Consider the following 19,697-nt stretch of genomic DNA (forward strand, 5'->3'; position numbering starts at 1 on the left):
AGAATTCAGCCCCGGGTGTCATGGTAGCACAGTGTTTAGCACTGTTTCTTCATAGCGCCAGGGTCCCAGGTTTGATTCCCGGCTAGGGTCACTGTCTGTGCGGACTCTGCATGTTCTCCCCATGTCTGCGTGGGTTTCATCCAGGTGCTCCGGTCTCCTCCCACAAGTCCTGAAAGATGTGCCTGTTAAGTAAATTGGACATTCTGAATTCTCCCCGAGTGTACCCGAACAGGCGGTGTAGTGTGGCGATTCGGGGGTTTTCACAGTAACTTCATTGCAGTGTTAATGTATTCCTACTTGTGACAACAATAAAGATTATTATACTTCTCACTGTACCTCGGTACCCGCGACAGCAAAACAAATCCAATTCAACTTCACAGGCCAAATTCATAGCTGAGGTATTCATGATCTGCGCTGGATTTAAAAACAAATAAAGTGACCAAGATCAGCACAAATGATTTCATTGCTGTGAGCTGAATTATTTCCTTTATAGGTCAAGTACTGGTCATTACTGCAGCTGTCTGTCAAGTTGTTGCAGCAGAGGTCTTTCATTGTTTATCTGGTATGCCGTGTGTTATTGCGTTGACGTTGTAATTCTCATTTTGTACCTCCTGAATAACATGGATTATATACAGCCTTTGGTTTGTATCACTTCAGTACTTTAACAAAATAATTAACTGATGAAGTAAAAGACAGCTTACAATGGCTATTTTCTGATTCTTTTGGTCAACCTTTTCGAGAATAAATTAACATTTTATGGTAACTTATGTGATAAAGCATGTCAGTGGAATAGTCAATTAATTGATAATAATCCAGAAATTTGGCAAAACACATATTATTGCATAGATATTGCCTCTTGCTGAGGACCCTCTAGTGACATTTCTCAGACGGAGTTCGATTCCTGGAGCAAGTTAACTGGACTTGTCCCTTTAAGGTCATTGTCCACGCACAGGGAACGGGATCCAAATAGATTAAGCCAAGTCATTGTAGCTGCCTGTATACTTCGGAGACCAGTCAGAGGCAATTGCAATTGGCTGTAAATTCCAGGCTTCATGTTAACAATTGATTTTTATTCTCTTTTATCTTAAGATTCTATTGCATCTGCAGAATGGGAGATTGTGGTGGGTGCTGGGCCAGTGAGTAAAGTTAAGGAGGAGTTAGATAGATTTTTAATTGGTGGTGGGTTGAAGAGTTATGGAGAACGGGCAAGACAGTGGAGTTGAGGCCATGATGGGAAAAGACACGATCACATTGAAGGTGTTTCGGCTCGGGAGGCTACATTTTCTACTCCTGCTCCTAGGTCATGTGTTCTAGTGAGGAAATGCTCTGGCTGATTTTGCAACCCAGTGCTTTGTCTGTAGCATTGAAGACAGATGAGGAAGAAATCAGCCATGATCGAATGGCAGAGCATACCCGATTGGCCGAATAGCCTAATTCTGCTCCTATATCTCATAAATATGAACTTATGATAGTCCTATACCAGGTGCAAGACTTTGTAGCATAGAGTTTGTCTTCATCACCTGGATGGGAATGTGGCAGATTGGAATGAAATGAAAACTGGCAAAGTTCTATAAAAGTCAAAAGATCTGCCATGCCATACTGTCCATGGCTGTGAAGAAAGAAGATTATATAGTCTACATATTCAGATAAATTAATGGTTCTTATCCTTGACAAGCCTCACTGCGGATGCATTACAGATGAAATGATAGGATCAGTTTTGTTCATAAGGTGCATTCTTTGGCTTGCTTTATTATTTTGACACATCATGAATCATGTTCAGTTCTGCTGCTCTCATAATTTGACGTATTGCTAGAAGGTTCGTTGCATTCTAAATTGAACCTAAATTTCTATCAAGCTTTAACAGTGAACTAAATTTGAACTGAAATTAATTTTGAGAGTTGGAAGTGTCCTTCTCGCTTTTGAAATGAGCTGAGTGAACGAATATTTTGCCTCTCAAGAATGATCTGGAGCACTTTGCAATGCAACCCAACAGCAGCATTTCTGGGCATTCTCAATGAAACTTGTTCGAACACAAGAGGATCTTTAAGGTTTTCCATCATGGAAGAACTGCAGTCAGCACAAGTGTGGATCACCCACCATTGGTGGCATCTGAAAATGAATAGGATAAATGCACTGATCCAGCACCCTCAAAACAGAGCAATGTTCATAAAGTGTACTTAAAACAGAGAGCGTTATTGCTCCAATCCATGTTTGCTTCACATATGCCGTGCTGCTGTGAGAATGAGATAGGTGAACGAACCTTTACAAGAACAGAGGTCTTTAGTTTTGAGCAGCCTTGTAAATGAATACTGGGTTCACTTGATCGGTTTTTTCTGGCTTCTAATGTGCCACATGTAAATGTAAACAGGGAGATTGACCAATAAGGCATTCCACTCTGAGAAATGGAACCACAAGGTTAAACTTCCTTTAAGCCAATAAGTTTGCAGCATTAGAACCTGGATCCCAGTACAGAGAATTAAAATTGTGAGATAGAAAACATACTTATTACCATTCATGGATGCGCCCAAAGGACTAGAAATTAATTTACTCTAGCAATAATTGTCCCTCTTCATAAAATTCTAACATGGAATGATTCCATTAACAACACATTTGTTTTGCTTTTTTGCTGATATCATATCCTAAAGTAGATCAAAACTAAGAAAAGATGGAACCCTGTGTTAGCATGGCTATTTGGAGTGAAGATGGTTTGGGTAATGCAGTGTATTAGATATTGGCCGGAATTCTCTGATCTCGCCAATGCCGGGATTCTCCGGTCCTGCTGCAGGGAATGGAATTTCGGCTGAGTGCCAAATTCTCTGGTCTCCCTGGCAGCAGTGTGGGGGTATGGGGTGGGGTGTGGGGGGGAGAGAGACAAGAGTGGAGAATTATGGCTATTGTCTTTTCAGCACCAAGGCCTAAGCCTGGGCTAAAATCCAGGATAGATAAATGGGACATATTGTTGACGATAAAGGTACAGAATTAAATGATCTGGCCAATCCGATTCCGAATGGCTGTGAATCCCCACTACAAAACTAACCCTAATTCAGCCACTATACCAGCAATCTCACTTAGAAAACTCTACGTGGTTGGTGCAAGAAATGTGAAACTAACACCATGTGAGGTGATTTTACGAGGTGAACGTTGGGGAAGAGTAAGAGAACTTTACTCCGCATCTTATAATGTTACATCCAACCTGGAGGTGCTTGATGCAGACACTGAATGGTTTAAGTGTTATGTTCCTCACATCCCTCACTTTGATGAGTATGAAGAAAAAAAAGATTTGACTGTTGTAATAATGGAACAAAATTATTGCAGTAACTCCAGTGAACCAGATAAAAGAGATTAAACCATTTATTTATATAATCAACACACAACTTGTACAAGTATTGATTAACTAATATTACGAGCTGGCTACATGAGAAAGATATTGCTTTGATGCATCACAATTCTACGTTAGGGGAAAAAGTATAGGACTTTGAAAGGAAATGCCAGAATAAAGATTTCTCTTTCCATGCACTCCTCGCTTTCCACAAGTCTGCTTGATTAGGGTGCAACCTACCAGTTTACGTACACATGATATATTTGTAGATGTCAAGCATCATAATTTCCCTATTGACAATGTCTTCATAGCTGTTTATCTTCAGCCTTCATTGACAGTTTCAGCTCAGGCACGTTCTCGGTCTCCAGCTCATGCTGTGGCGATCAATGCACAGCTACAGCTGGTTGAAGGGGACCAAATCCATAGAAGAGTTGATTTGGTTCCATTTTACCAGCTTTAGCAAAGCATTTGACTCAGGAAAGGGTAGTTGTTTATCTGAAATATTGATTTATCAATTAAAAAACATTCACATTTTTTGTAAGAGCGTAATCGAATTATCATATCTTAATCACCATACAGCCGCTTCCGAATCCACTGTCACATAGAACGATAATGTACTTACCAACAGCACTGGTAAAATTTCAGCCACATCAATCTTTTATTGGTACTTTTGCCTATCATTTACTGTACATGGTTCTCTAAGAATTGACTGTTCTACAGCTTATTTATTGGCAGATAATTATTTCTAGTGTGAAAGCTTAAGAACAGAAATTAATTTCGGCAAGAGCATTGGAGGCAGGCACTTTTGTTCTCTTCAGGGTTTCCTAGTTATGAGCAGGAAAAAAAAGGAATAACATTAAAAGCAAAGATGGTTGTTGTTTTCTGCAGATCAGTTTGCCACCTCTATGACAGCACCGTTGGGTTAACTGGCACCATCTCTTAAGTTGTACATCTCTGATGAATGCAAGACCAGCATTCTATCATAACTACAAGTCAGCACTGAAGCACCTATAAATCAAAAAGTGGCAAAATATATATTCAGTTAACATTCACTTCCTTGAGTTAGACAGGAATACTCTCTCTCTTCCCCCGACTCAAGAAGTTAACAGAAATTTGAAAGAAACGTTCCAAACTTAGGAAAGGCATAGTGGAATAAAATAAACAGTTAAAAGGAGGGAATAAATCCCAATATTAACATGGCACAGGCAAAATTGACCTCTGGAAACAGACAGGCGGAAAAATATATCCAGGTGGCGATTAATCAGGAAATATATATAGGTCTTTCTTACATGGCCTATGCAATTATCAGAACAAAACATGCTGTGCTACCGATACCCATTTTGCTATTGAACTGTAACTATCTCCTTATAGCACAATACATTTTGTTGTCATGATACCCCAGAATAAACATGCAAACTCAGCAGGAAGCTCAAGTAAATACATTCTCCAATTATCCCAGTGCCGTAGGTAAAAGAAGCGCTGGATTAGCTTGGATCTCCAGAATGATCCTGGAAAAGAGAATGGTTTGATAGTGGATAATGAACAGGATTTGATCCAGTCAGATCTGATGATGGATGGTTAGGTCAGCTGTGTATCAGACAAGCTCATGTCTGAATCCTTTTAACTGAAGGAGCAAAGGTGGATGGGTAATTATCCTCAAGACGGGTGGCGAGAGTTGGGAACATTTCCAGCTTAATCCTTACCTGCCCTGGGAGAAAGTGCCCGCATGGACAGGATTCTCATTGTGGGGGGTGGCCGATGCAGGTTGCAGTCATGCCAGCCAACTTGGGAAAGAGTTCCAAGACAGCCACAAGAGATGCTGGGTTCAGATGCAGACTGCTTAAAAAGCCTCTTGTGGTGCATTATTCCAGTTAAAATATAAATAGGAAGTCAAATTTCCCTTACTCCTTACACCCCACAGTACCTACACCGCATGGACTGCAGCAGGTCAGGAAGACAACTCTCCATCACCTTCTCAAGAGCAATTAGGGAAGGGCAATTAATGCTGGCCAAGCCAGAAATGCCCACATCCTGAAAATGCATGAAAAAAACACTCCCTATGCCCTATCTATGCCACCTCATGTCCCCCACCAAACCCCAAACCGGTTTATAGATGTATGTGCTCCGAGTCAGTCTTCATTATGTATTCTATGCTGAAAACCCAGGCATCCATTAAAATACATGAATCATTGTTTGATTGATAGCTCTGGCTCTCTGATCTCTTCTGTCAATTTTACAAAGTTTACTTACACAAGATGGAGGTTCAGAGTGATTGCAGGTATTGATAGATTAATGATTCTGGATGATTGACTTTTTTGTGTTACAGTAAAATAAGTTAGTTTTTAAGAAACTGGAAAGTTATCAATTAATGACTTTTGAAAGCTCTGTTTTTGCACATCCTACTGTCACTATGGGATTCATTGGCTCTATACTATGTATAAGTGCGTGAATGATCATGGAGGTCTGGTAGCTTGTCTTGTGGGGACATGAGGGGCCATTAGGGTTTTTGTCAGCTGGGGGTCATACCATGACATGTGGATCATGAGGAGAACTCGGGGCCCACCGATCCACGGGCGGGCCTGTGCCGTGGGGACACTCTTTTCCTTCCGCCTTCGCCGTGTTCTCCACCATGGCGGAGGCGGAAGAGACCCCCTCCACTGAGCATGCGCGGGGATGCCATGAGCGGCCGCTGACGCTCCCGCACATGCGCCACCTGGCAATGTCATTTCCGCGCCAGCTGGCAGGGCACCAAAGGCCTTTCCCGCCAGCTGGCAGGGCGGAAATCAGTCCGGCGCGGGCCTAGCCCCTCAAGGTTAGGGCTCGGCCGCTCAAGATGCGGAGGATTCCGCACCTTTGGGGCGGCACGATGCCGGACTGATTTGTGCCGTTTTTGGCGTCGGTCGGTGGACATCGCGCCGATTGCGGAGAATTCCGCCCCAGGTCCTGGACTTTAAAATGAGGAAGAAGCAAGCAGAATGAAAGTGAAGGTTTTAAAAATGGATGAGATAGAGAATGAGAGAATCAACATCTTGGTGAATCAAAGGTCAAAGTCTAGGCAACTAGGAGTTTGAAAGTACAGTCATGAGCAACTAGTAGAGTCTTTTTATGGATACAGAAGGAAGTTGAGTGAGAAGAGGCAAGGGCGGAATTGTGTCTCATGTTGTTAGTGAGAGCTTATTGCTTTACCGGAGTCTGTTCAATTGTTTATTTTATGAATTGTTGAATTAATAAATGAACTTAATTTGTAAGGAATTTTTCAGCCCCCTCCGCTGGGGGTTCTCCCATGGAGAGGACAACCAACGGTTGAAATCTCCATTCACCTTGGTGGAAACTGGAAGATCCCGCTGATGTGAAGGGCTGGAAAATCCTGGCCAATTATATTTTTATTCTCATAGGTCATTAAACTCCTATAAGTATCAATCTAAGTGAACAATATTTAAATTTCAAATAGATTTGTTTCAGAAAGAATGCCATGATATTTTTCCTTTTAAAGCTCACGTGATTAACTGGAACATTGACAAGTATGGTTAAAATCTACTTGTGACAAACATGCAAAGTGAAAATAGCAGTTCACGGAAATTGAATAATCAAGGGATTCTTTTTCAGTAATGTTCCACCAATTTAACAACATTTAACCCACTTGAACAATCTGGAGATCTCGACATCAGAAAATGCCTTTTTCTAAGTATTGAGATATTCCTGAGACATACCTCTAATATTCAGGTATTTTTCACATTTACTTTACTTAAGTTGAAGCTACAAATGTATGGAATAGAGAATGATAAATATAACATTACTGTAAATAAGGTTAAAAAAAGTTCCAATATGTGTATCAGCTTAACAGTTTTGAGCCAAAAATATAACAAAGGTTTTTGTTTAAGCAGAGATCAACAGTGCGTATTGGATTATCCAATAACAGTCATCTAAGTTGTCTATTTAATTATGTGTTTCAAAACTAGACTCCATCTTTACTGTGATTTTATGATGTTTTAAACTGAGGCAATTCTCTATACGCCTGGGAACCACAGATAATGGTATTCCCTATCATTTCAGGTAATAGTGATTCTCTGTTCCAGTTGCTAATTCCTCTTCTCATTTGTTAAAGTGCAACTTAGTTGGTAAATTGGAATGCCAATGTTCCTGATAAGGAAGAGAGCAATATGCAGGATGCCATAATTTCTGGAAACTATTCTCTTCACGAATCCAGAGTACCAAATGCTGTCTTCCTGTTTTTCTTAGGTGCATTTACTTGTATATTTTGGCATTTACTGTTATTTATAAAAAGTACTTGACAAAAGATAACATTGCTTTGCAGAGTTCAGTGTGTGTAGTTTGAAACTTGTGTTAAACTGTGTGCAATTTGTTTTTGCATGATGGGCAATCAATTACTTGGATTATGTATCACAGCTAAACCAAAATTAATAATATGGGGTATTGCTCATCTTTAGGTTTGTTGAGAAATGTTTTACTATTAGAAACAGGAATAAAGGACATGAGAATAGTTGTGTCCATTACCAGGATGCTACCAGAGACATACACAGAACATTCAGGGGAGGTTTAATAGAGGTGTTCAAAATGGTTATGAGGTTTGGTGTGGTAAATAAGGAGAAGTTATTTCCACTGACAGGTGGGGCAAAGGTAAAAGGACACAGATTTAAGGTGATTAACAAAAGAAGCAGGGGAGTGATGAGGATTTTTTAAAAATGAGTTACGATCTGGAATGGGCTGCCTGTAAGGACAGAGGAAGTAGAGCAAATAGGAACTTTCAAAGGGGAATTAGATACACCCTTGAAGAGGTGCAATGGGAAACAATTGGTGGTCGGACTAACTGGGTAGTTCTGTTCAAGAGCCAGTAGGTAAAATGGGGCAAGTGTCTTCCTTCTGTGCTGCAAGATTCGACAACTTTCAAAAGCTTCTTGGCAAATTTTACAATTGTAAAGCTGTCAGAAAGATTCAATAAAGGAGCAATAACAATATTAAAATTTGACAGATGAATTCTTCCTTCTCCATCATAATTTAGAGTTACTTTCAATTTTGCATCCTTTTCCATGTCATTGTTCCACTGAAAATTTATTGCCCAATAATTCATCCTCCCCTCATGATTTTATTTGAGTTTTACTTGTGTGGCATCTGAAATGCAACAAACCTCCAGGTGAAAAAAATAGATTCTTTCCTTGTGATAAATAGATTTTAACATGCCTCAAAACACATTGCAGCTTTATAATGAAAAATAAATGTCACTAATCATATTGTCCTTTATGGCTAACTAATTCTCAATTAGTTGAGGTCATTTGGACATTCTGAATTCGCCCTCTGTGTACCCAAACAGGCGCCGGAATGTGGTGACTAGGGGCTTTTCACAGTAACTTCATTGCAGTGTTAATGTAAGCCTATTTGTGACAGTAAAGATTATTTTTAAAAATATATAAAACCCTTTTGTGACTGAGGTTTGCCCATGCATACATGCCTTTATGGCACAGATTTCTAGTTATTCAATTTAAATGCTTTTTAAAAATTCTGGTAATAACTATTTTATAATTCTGTTAAAATTCCACTTGAAATGTAGCCTTTCTATTTGTAGTTTATTCGCCTAATAAAAATGTTCACTTTTGACTGAAAGACATCCGAAGGTGGAGGTGTTGGGTAGTGCAGTGGCATGGTACCTTTTGACACATCCTAGGCGGGATTCTCCGACCCCGTGCCGGAGAGTCGCCGGGTGGCCGCGCAAATCGTGCCACGTTGCCCCGACGCTGGGACGCGATTCTCCACAGAGCGGAGAATGGGCGCCATTGGGGCCGGCGTGGTCAGTGCAGCGTCGGTCAGGGGCCACTCCATGTGGCCCGTCCCCGCGATTCTCCGGCCCGAATGGGCCGAGCGGCCGTAAAAAAAAAAAAACCAAGTCCCACCGCCGCCGTTCTAACACGCTCCGAGCCGGCGGGACCTCAGCGTTGAAGGGTCCGGGGGGTGGCCTGTGGGGCGGGATGGGGGGTCGGACCCGGGGGTGGGGGGCCTCCGATGTGGCCTGGCCCGCGATCGGGACCCACCGATCGGCGGGCTGGCCTCTCTGTCTCCCGGCCTCCGTTCTTCCGCACCGGCACCTGTACTCCTGCGCCATGTTGGGACGGGGCCGGCGTGGACAAGGGGGACACCGGACATGCGCGGAAATCGCGCCAGTGGCACTGCGCATGCGCGGCTTCGCGCCAGATCCACTGCGCATGTGCGCATTCCCTGGTGTCCATTCCACGGCCAGATCAGCAGCTGGCGCGGCGTGAACCGCTCCAGCGCCCCGCTGGCCCCCTGTAGGGTCCAGAATTGCTGATCCTGGGGCCATGTTGACGCCGCCGAGAAACGCAACGGCGTCAACACTTAGCCTCAGGATCAGAGAATCCCGCCTTATTGTAACCCAGGAGTGGTGAGAAACAGACTGGAATTCTCCTATCGTTGGGATTCTCTTTTCCCGCCTGCAGCGCACCCCCAATCATAGTTTTCCCAGCGGCGCGGGGTGGCTTCAATAGAAATCCCAATGGCAAGCGGTGGGAGTAGAGATTCCTGCCGCCAGCGAACGGTGCGTCGCTGAGAAACATGCGGCTGGGGGACCGGAGAATCCGCGCACAATTTTAAATTCTCCACGCTGTTCCACTCCTTTTAAAAAAAATAAATTTAGTGTATCCCATTCATTTTTTTCCAATTAAGGGGCAGTTTAGCGTGGCTAATTCACCTACCCTGCACATCTTTGGGTTGCAGGGTGAGACCCACGCAGACATGGGGAGAATGTGCAAACTCCACACGGACAGTGACCCAGGGCCGGGATTGAACGGTCCCTGGAGCCGTGAGGCTGTCACCGCACCATCCATGCTGTTCCACTCCTGGTTTCAGATTTACACTGGAGGAAAATGCTGATTAAAAAAACAAAGGAAGCGGATGAGGTGGCAATTACAGAATGAACCATACCTCTGGTCAGTCCAGAGAGTGGAATTGTCAGCGGTTGGGAGGTAGCTACTTAACATCCCAGCGACAGAATGGATGAGAGCTTGAGTTGATATTTCTCAGTTATATTTCACTGAACAAGAGCGTGATCACTGTTTTTATATCGATTAGAGTATTCATGCCCCCCATGTGCATTTCTGTTAATGAAAGATAGAGTCAGCATTCATAAGTTTCAGAACATTAGTGACAGTATTGAATCTCATCATTGTGTCATGAAAGCTGTAGTAATTAGTTACTGAAACTAATGTTTATATCTTAATGTTTTAAATAGTAACCCATCTTTCTCCTCCACCTGCTGACTGCCCTGCTGTGTATTCCCAGCATGTCCTCTAATAGTTTCAGTTCCCAGCATCTCACCGTTGTAAATGTATTTCAGATTGTATCGGTGGACCTATTAATTTAGTTTAAAAAAATGATAACAGAAGACTCCAAAATAGGTTACAACCAAAAAGAAATCACTGTATTTGGATACTTTCTTTCAAATTGTGATTCTGATTCAGACCTCAAAAGTGACAGTAACTAGGCTTGCAATAATCTGCTTGGGTGACCTTTAAATCTAGCAACTCTCCTGATAAGTAAATAGAGTAATCTGCTCTAAGCAAGTTGAAATCCATAGTACTGACAGAGGGCAGAAACATGAGACGTATTGAACTTTTTTCCTCAAGAGCTGTACCAGTTAACTATTGTTAAAGGAAGCATTTGAGCTTAAAAAATCATTTCAAATTGTCTTGCCCATTAATGAACATGTGATGACTCTAAGTGTTGCCATTGTGTGTTAACTGAAAATACTTTTGTAAATGTTGGGATGTGCTGTATGATCAACATTATACATTGTTTTAAGTTGCTGCAGTTCAATGCTTCTGGGTTTAGAGTTGGACAGGAAAAATTTAGACACAAGAAGAACTTCATTTGAAAGATTTTAGTTTCCTTGTCATTTTTTTATTACTTAATTTAGCTCAGAAATTCCACCACAGAGTGTTTACTGCAAAATCCATTCTGTGCGATGGAAAAGGACATTCTGTGTTAGTTAGGTTTTTAAATCACAATTATTTCATCAGTTTGAAAATAAAAATCACTTATTATCACAAGTAGGCTTGAAATGAAGCTACTGTGAAAAGCCCCTAGTTGCCACATTCCGGCACCTGTTCAGGGAGGCTGTTACGGGAATTGAACCGTGCTGCTGGCCTGCCTTGGTCTGCTTTCAAAGCCAGCGATTTAGCCCTGTGCTAAACAGCCCCGTTGGATCCATAATGGCCATTAACAGGGCAAATCAAAGCACAAAAATGTGAAACGGGTTCCCACAGCTATTACTTTCAACATTTATTGAGCCATAGTGTTTAGTTGAAGAAATTATTTTAGCCTAATTGCATCACAAATAAGTGTGAATTCAACTCTCAAAGTAAATAATTGTACCAATTAACTGTTACAAGCCAAGGTAACCCCTGCAGAATATTTAACATTTCAGCTCTGCATGCTGACTTCAAAGTTTTTAATGACAAATATGAACCATTGTAATTTTTGAGGTCCTGCTTAATAAATGCTATTACCTACCTTTGCCAATATTTGTTACATTAAATTTTAATGTATAAAAAGACTCGAATTACTTAATGAATGTGGGAAAGTTCTTCACATCCGAGAGAGTGGCTCTTTTAACTTTGAATCAGCAAAGGCGTTTGCTTTATGAATGTAATATTTGCTGGAAAAAATTAATAACACCCAGAAACTGTTCACATGACAAATTTAATTATTTAATGAGGAAACTGCTCTGATAAAATATTAATTATTCACTTAAAATCTCATTTGGAAAAAAAGATGCTCACATCATTGAAGCAAATCAATGAGAAAGAACATTGACTTCACATCATTTAAATGAGCATTCAGGACCGAAATGAGCGGGAGCATCAATTTTCTGTTGCTCCCCGTACAACGTTGAATAGATTCAGAGTTTCTCCTGCCAACTGGCCTAAATTTAGTATCAGAGAAAACTTGTAGTGCTTCGCAAAGCAAATGGAAAGCAGCCACTTTAATGAACTGAAACTGACCCATGGAAGAGAAACATAGAGGTTCAATACCCCGTGTGCTCAACTGGCTGTGCGAGTGACTTTAATCATATGGCCATGTACATACTGTGCTACCCAGCATCTTATTCTGACATACTAAAAAATTGCCAATGGAAAAGAAAATTGTCAAAGTTTAACCATAAGACCACCATAAAGGTTACATTGAATAAATCTTGCAGATTCCCAGTACAAAATAAGCATTAAATTGGATTTGATACTGCTGTGTATGGGATCTTGTAATGATGCAGTATTTCATTGAGAAGATTTAACTCTCTGTACTACTCATTCTGTTTACTGTAAATAGGTTAACAATGATCACAGGTAACACGGAAGTTTTCTTTTATAGTTGTTAATGCGTGTTTTTTTAATGTAGGCAATCCTTAAAAGATTGGGTAGTTCCAACAGCTCTACAATAAAGAAAATTGTCAATACTTCAAATATTGTTGGCTTGGCTGTGATAATTAACAGATAATGTCGGTACATGTGATATAAAATTGGTTTTGACAGCTTTAAATTTGAGCCATGATGGCCGACAACAGGAATAGTTCAGATTTATCTTGCCCAGCTGTTCAGCTACCAATCACTGTACACTACTACATTTGGTTACCATGAAAAGCATCTCACTGTTCCATTACAGGGGCAGGTTAAGTAGGATTTCGGCTCAGAGGGCAGCTGAGAATGAGGACTATTTATATCAGCTGTCATGGTGTTCTTGGACACTTTAAGCTGCTGGGGTGCTTATTTAGACAACAGAGCACTTCCATGAGCTGCCCATATCAGGGCATGACGAGCTACTTGCTCGAGCAGCAGAGCGCTTCATAGAATCTGCATCTGTTCAGAACGCCAATCAAGCTGAAAGAAATTGCTCCAACCACAAGGGTGTCAGCAAATGTTCAGACTTCTGTACCTTTTGGGAGGGCAGAGCAAATAGAGAAGAGGATGGGCAGGGGAGGGGGAAAGTTAATCACTCTGATAGATAAGGCCCTTCTCAGAAGAGGGCATGAATGAGGCAACCACACCAGTGTGGTGCAATGTCTTTGTGGGTTTATCTGGCCTTTTCTCTACTTTTATCCGAATATAACTGTGGAAATAGGGCAAGATTAAATAGCCAGGCCAGTGTCAGACGCATAAAGAGATACTGCAGTGCAGTGCTAATCTTTCTGCAATAGGACGTGCACAGCCCAAACTCTGACTCAGCAGATTTTTTTTTTTTTTTTGATTTGTTGATCCAGGTACCATACTCTCAATTTATGCTAAAACGGCAGCTGCCGCTTCCCTTCTTTAACCTTTAACCACACATAAATTGCACACTTCTGGCAATCCTGTGCATTCTACATGAAACCCGTTAAATGCTGAACACGTGCTTCTGATTTCACTTGCGCCCTTCTTTTTTAAAAACAAAAATGTCTCAACAATTCTCCGTCCTGATCTGAGAAAACTGATCGACCTCTAATGCAGCAGCTGAAATATCTGTCCTTTGGGTCAATCTAATCATGCTTAATAGAGGTTTCCTTCTCTACACAACATTTTTCACTTTGGGTCGACAGCTTAAAATGAGATTGCTTATGCGCTATTCACTAATGCTAACGCTGGGACCAAATCTGAGATTTTAAACACTTGCACCATAAAATGGTGACTGGCTTTGTAGCTGAGCTATTAACTTTGGATTGTAAGCTGTCTTATTGTCTGTAGACACTGGAATTTGCTAGATTGCAAGTTTACCAACTAACATTAATTGAAAGATCTCATTGGCATTTCTTGAATATGTAATAAATGAATGATAAATTAACTTCATAAAGGGCGCCTTTGCCGAATTCACTTCCAATATGCTTCGCAGTACAAAATAACTAATGAGTTATAACTTTGGATTTACACTTTTACTTGGAAAGAAAATCTGAAACTTAGAAAAAGCAGTGTAAAGGGCTAGGCACTTGCAACAATTATTTGGGATATTTTGATATGAGATCCCTGCATGTTGAAATAAAAAATCTAAATTGATTTGGTAAATCGTAGATTGTGATGCAGTGAAGAAAAATCTCTCAAAAACAGTATCCCCTGCCTCCTATTAATAAATCATAGTTTTCTTGAAGTGCTGGCATTGAGTGGTAAATAAAATGCATTAACCAAATAGCTCAACATAGTTGTAAAATGCTGTTCAAATCTGCAATGACCGAATGGACCAAGACCTTTTCAGAGAATGCAGACTTATTCTGTTTGACTGTGCCTGTCAAGTTGGATTGAATACAACCCACAATGCTTTTCTGTCACCCTCGCCAAAGGTCATCCATTTATACCGCAGAATGTTCTCAATCTAGTCTGTTTCCCACCTGTTGCTGCCGCAGTTCCTTTGCAGTGCTTAACATTAGTGGGATTCTCCAAAAGAACATGTGTCACATGACTAATCAACAATACTTACACCCTCTGACCTTCATCAAAAGTTGCCAAAATTAAAGTGCAATTGTCTTTTCATAACAGAAAACCAATTATTTTTCTTTTGTCGGATTTTAAAACCTCACAGGCCTGTTTTGGAAATCAGTGGTTTTTCATTTGTAGTCACTTCCCAACTAAATCATGAGGCAGAACCTACAATTTATTTTGGTGTATAATTTCTAAATTGCGCATGCGGCCATGTCTGATGGACGAAAACTATGGTAAAGGAACATGCTACCTGTAAAGCACCAAGAACAAAAACAAATCTCATTCGCAAAGACAACTCCGTCTCTCCAGGAGAATGTGCCAGATTTCAATTTCCATTATCCCATAATGAATTAAGTTCACGTGAACATCTCATCCAGGTAAATCTACCAGGTTAAATTGAGCATAAAACAGAACTAAAAATAAAAAAGATTTGCACTAACATAGAGGTGTGCAATTTTACATTGTGAAAACCAAAATGTGAACGGTCAAGGTTCACATAATTAGTTGAACCTGGAAAGTCCAGTGCAACTTGGCGGCAAAACTTTTTTTTGGATGCGTGTTGGCCTCTAACTTAGTCCAGGCTTTCTAAACTATGCAGCCTTCAGTATGGGAGTAGGATAACTCTCTTGCTGAATTGTGTTTTGGGCAACACTTTGACAAAATGTCTTTTTGAGGTGTAGTAACATTTGTCTATTCTGTTTGTAAAATATTTGACTTCAAATTTGCTGGAAATTCTTAAATTGTTAATTTGGACAATAATAATGGCAAAATACAAAAGTCACCTGAAGTCATGCTGGAAAAAAAATCAGGTTTAAATACGTTTTTCCTGGTCCTGAAAGAATTAAGGCTGCTGCTTCATGCTGCTAGACTGATCTAGAGATAAGGACACTTCTGCAATTTGAAGTACAATGGGGTGACTGCCTGACTAACCACAATTGTCACCATTTACGTGACATTATTCCCCTTTCAAAATAAATAAAATGAATGCTATTTTGATTCTGGTTTGTTAAAACAAATGTGGACAGGGAGCTTTTCTCTAGCCTTGCATTTCAAAGCACTGCCGCAGTCAGCATATTGAATATTTAATGTCCTGATGAGCAGTTCCACCTGCTGACACAGGAAAAGTGACAGAACAATACATGCACTACAACAAGCTCATCAATTGACTCCACATTCAGGCTGCCCTGTCAGGCAATTTTTTTTTTCTGGAATGGTCACTCTTCTCCGATGAACCTTTCCTACCAGAAATACATACTTCTTTACATTCCATAGCTTGCAAGGTTCATATGGGCATATAAAGAAGTATGTGCTCCAAGTAGGTAATTGCCGGATGCGCATCCTTCATGTAAAAGAAATGCTGATTCAGAACCCGTATTCCCCTCGGTCTGGGAGACATGCAATGCATTTAAAGGAGTTAGAAGGGTTTCTTTCACACACACCTCCCCCCCCCCTCTCCAATTCAACCCCTCTTTTTAAAACTATTGTTAAGAACTACAACATCGAACGGCAATCTGCTTTATATGTTTTCCATGGATTAGCAGATAGTAAAGTTGGGGGTGGGGGAGGCACTGTGGAACACTTTTATATCTCACAATTCTTTAAGTCACGAAGAATTTTACTGCAGTGACATATTGCATAGTTTAATTCATGCTAAGATCAAAAAAGAAGACTTTTCATTATCCAAACTGGTTGCTTGTCACACAGTTTAGAAAAGAAAAAATATTTACTTACCTAGGTTCAAAAGACAAATTCCATTAATGATATAGTTTCATTAGTCATATGTTGACTGGTGGATATGCTACTGCTCCCGGAATTACTTCCTGATTGCAGGGTAGGTGCACGTTTAGACTTGGTGCAGCTGAAGCACACATCTGTTGCCGTCATTGACAGTTCACTTGTAAGTAGCTGTTAGGCACCAAGGCTTCCCCACAAACAGAGATTTCATAAGGCCGGACGCAGCAGTAGTTCGGCCCCTTGTGACTTCCAGTCCCATTCTGTGCTTCCAGTCGCTCTTTCTCAGTCTCTGTCTTTCTCTGTCTGCTTCGCAGTCATTCCAGGCTGAGCTTTAAACCTCCCCTAACAATGTGGCCAGAGTGGCGACGCTGAAAATGATGATTAGACTGAATAAAAGGCTATTATGGGCAGGATTTAGACACTAAAGCAAAAAGAAAGAGGTCACACGGGGCACTTAATGCTCATTCAGCATTGCTGTAATGGTATGCTCTGACCGTCCACTCACCTGCTTTGTTGACTGCTACTCTGTCCAAGCCACACAGATCAATACCAATTTGCAGGCAAATGCAGAGCGAATGTCTCGGTGTTAATGAATCTTACAATTTCACACGTTCTCCTGATCAAAACTACCAGGGAGGCTTTAAACAAACTTCAGCGGTGACTGTTCGAAGCTGGAAGGAACATTCATTTCCCTGAAGAAATCTCAGAAAGGCCCCGCTGGGGTGGAGGGGGGTGTGGTGGGGGGGGGGGGGGGGGGGGGGGGGGGTTATTTTCTAATTTCTAATGGTTCATTTAAAAGAGAATTCTTGTCCGAAAGATACTTCTAATCACGAGCCTGTTAACTTTCCTTAGATGCCAAGGATAGTTCAGCTACAGTGCGTTCTCTCAAACACTGGTTGGCACCTTCAAAAATTTCACATGATAATGGCAGCACGGGGAGGTGAAGCTAAATGTGTGACACATTCCTCTGCCATTTGACAAATGAGGATAGACGATGAGAAACAAATGAAATCAGAAACTGGCTACAGATGATCTCACTAAGGAAGCATATATGCAATGAACATGAGGACAGCAGGAAATTGCCCCCCCCCTCCCTCCCCCTCCATACACACACACACACACACACACACACAAACCATGCCACCCCCTTAGAATATTCTTAGCTTCAGCATTAATTTATGACGATTCCCCATGGAGGACATGGGATGAAAGTTTTTTATTAATCTATGATTAAAGGGACATGGATTTTTACTAACTCCAGTCACATTTTGAGATAGGCTGCTATTAAGTAATTACTATTATTCCTGTTATTTATCACTGTGTTTTATTTACTACATCACCCTGGTCAGCATCCATCACGCAGCCTGTCTCAGCATTAAGCATAAAAGGCTTTTTAACCTTTCAAAGTGATCGCATGTCAGAGGTCTCACATTTCTGTTTAGATCATTCCAGCCCATTGCTTGCTCTGCAGTTTTTTTAAAAAATACGAAGAATTCAACCCTTGCAACCTCCTGCATTCACACACACACACACACACACACAGCCTCCCATCACCACACTAAAAGATATGTACAGATACACAGGCACACACACACCGACTGACAGCGCACAGATATATCTGGGAGCATGTTGGTGGACAAGGGTTTTCTGAGCACCACTGTCATACACAAATGCAGTCAGAGCAGTTAGAAGAGAAGGAAAGGAGAGAAAGACATACCAGATCAGAGATTCTGTTGCAGCAGTTGTGTCACCAGAGCACTAGCTGAAAGCTGAATCAGCTTTGGAGAGTTAGGGATGCATAGAGGAGGGTCACAGAATCACGAGGTAATAATGCACTTCATGCAGCAGTCGTCAGCCTTCTCTCATAACCAATCTCTTATGCAGAAAACGGGCCCTGTGATGGTATTAGTCCTCAGATGTAGAAATTCTTCTGAAATTAGCAGCCCCAACTCCTTCTATCCTGCTGCAGCACAGGCTAACCACATTGATGGGTGTTAGAAGGTGTAGCATACAAGCGACAAGCAGTAGCTGAAAGGCACAGAGAGAGAGAGAGAGCAATCGAGAGAGACAGAGACAGAAACAGAGAGAAAAGAGGCAGACCACGCTGAAGGACAAAACCAGGAGTTGAGGAGAGGCAACCTTCACTTGAATGGATGCTGCACAACAGCACACCTTGAGCTGCACTGAACAGGACTGCAAGAAGCTACCTTCTCCCCTCCAGAGGTCAGTAGAGGTCAGGACTCACACACGCAGGAGGGGGCTGCTGAGAATACTTTCTAATCAGAAAGTGGGACCACATTTCTAGTACTTATATACCCAGCTAAGCATCTGAAACATGCACTACTGACAACCAGTCTCTTCAGCGTTGCTGCCTCCCTGACCATATTTAGTCAACCATGGCAAAAAATAGCCTGTCAGCTGCAGATTGCCGAGCCGGGAGTATTTGGAGTTCAATCGCTCGCTCAGCCCATTGACTACTAGTCCTGCAGTGTCCTGACTCTGCCATTTGACTGCTATTTTTAGCCAGGCCAAATAAAGAGGTATCTCATCTTACCACTAACGTGTCCTGGTGATGCTGTAGGTCCCTACTATGTATGGTAAGCATCAGTATAATAATAGATCTTGACAGAAACTGTGCTGTATCTGTTGAACTTCCTTTTGCTGAAACAAACAATGGAAATGTCTTGAAAGTGGAACTTGAAAGGGTATTGATTTTCATCTCATTCTCTCCCCCTTCATCTACCTTGTGCAATTAAACGCGAAATACTTGGGAATGATAATATTAAAGGTACAAGCCAACTTTCATCAGTTTGTAACAATGTCTTTCAATAGCATTAGGATAGCACTTGTTATCTGTGTTGCTTGAAGATCACTTTAGATAGCACACAGCGGAAACCCCCCTTGGGTCCTCCTGAACTGCTCTGGTGAGCACTAATCTACTACTGTAGGACTTCCTATTGGAGCTGAATAATGCAAATCCCAAGAGATAGCAGTTTAGGTCACCAGTGGAAACTGACCAAGAGAGCATCTCCAGACTCCAGAACGAGACATTAAGCTCCAAAGATAGAAGAAGACCAGAGAGAATGTTGCGTTTAATGACAGATTCTTTACGCAGAGTTGGGGGTAACGAGAGCGTTGATTTATTTGTTTGCAGCAACCAGCTGTTCAGTACTAAAAGA

At 41.4% G+C, this 19,697-nt stretch overlaps 2 long non-coding RNA genes across 2 annotated transcripts; both read right to left on the reverse strand.

Moving 5' to 3' along the window:
• Positions 1-1,729: 1,729 nt before the first annotated feature.
• LOC140428514 (uncharacterized) lies at positions 1,730-2,774 on the reverse strand. Its single transcript, XR_011948804.1, has 2 exons — positions 2,261-2,774; positions 1,730-2,109 (listed from the first exon to the last, which is right to left on the reverse strand). It is a non-coding gene; the product is annotated as an uncharacterized lncRNA (long non-coding RNA).
• Positions 2,775-3,335: 561 nt separating this feature from the next.
• LOC140428513 (uncharacterized) lies at positions 3,336-18,775 on the reverse strand. Its single transcript, XR_011948803.1, has 3 exons — positions 18,236-18,775; positions 16,516-16,886; positions 3,336-3,814 (listed from the first exon to the last, which is right to left on the reverse strand). It is a non-coding gene; the product is annotated as an uncharacterized lncRNA (long non-coding RNA).
• Positions 18,776-19,697: the final 922 nt, after the last annotated feature.

This window comes from Scyliorhinus torazame, chromosome 8 (genome assembly GCF_047496885.1).
Source record: "Scyliorhinus torazame isolate Kashiwa2021f chromosome 8, sScyTor2.1, whole genome shotgun sequence".
In the NCBI taxonomy this organism is placed as follows: domain Eukaryota; kingdom Metazoa; phylum Chordata; class Chondrichthyes; order Carcharhiniformes; family Scyliorhinidae; genus Scyliorhinus; species Scyliorhinus torazame.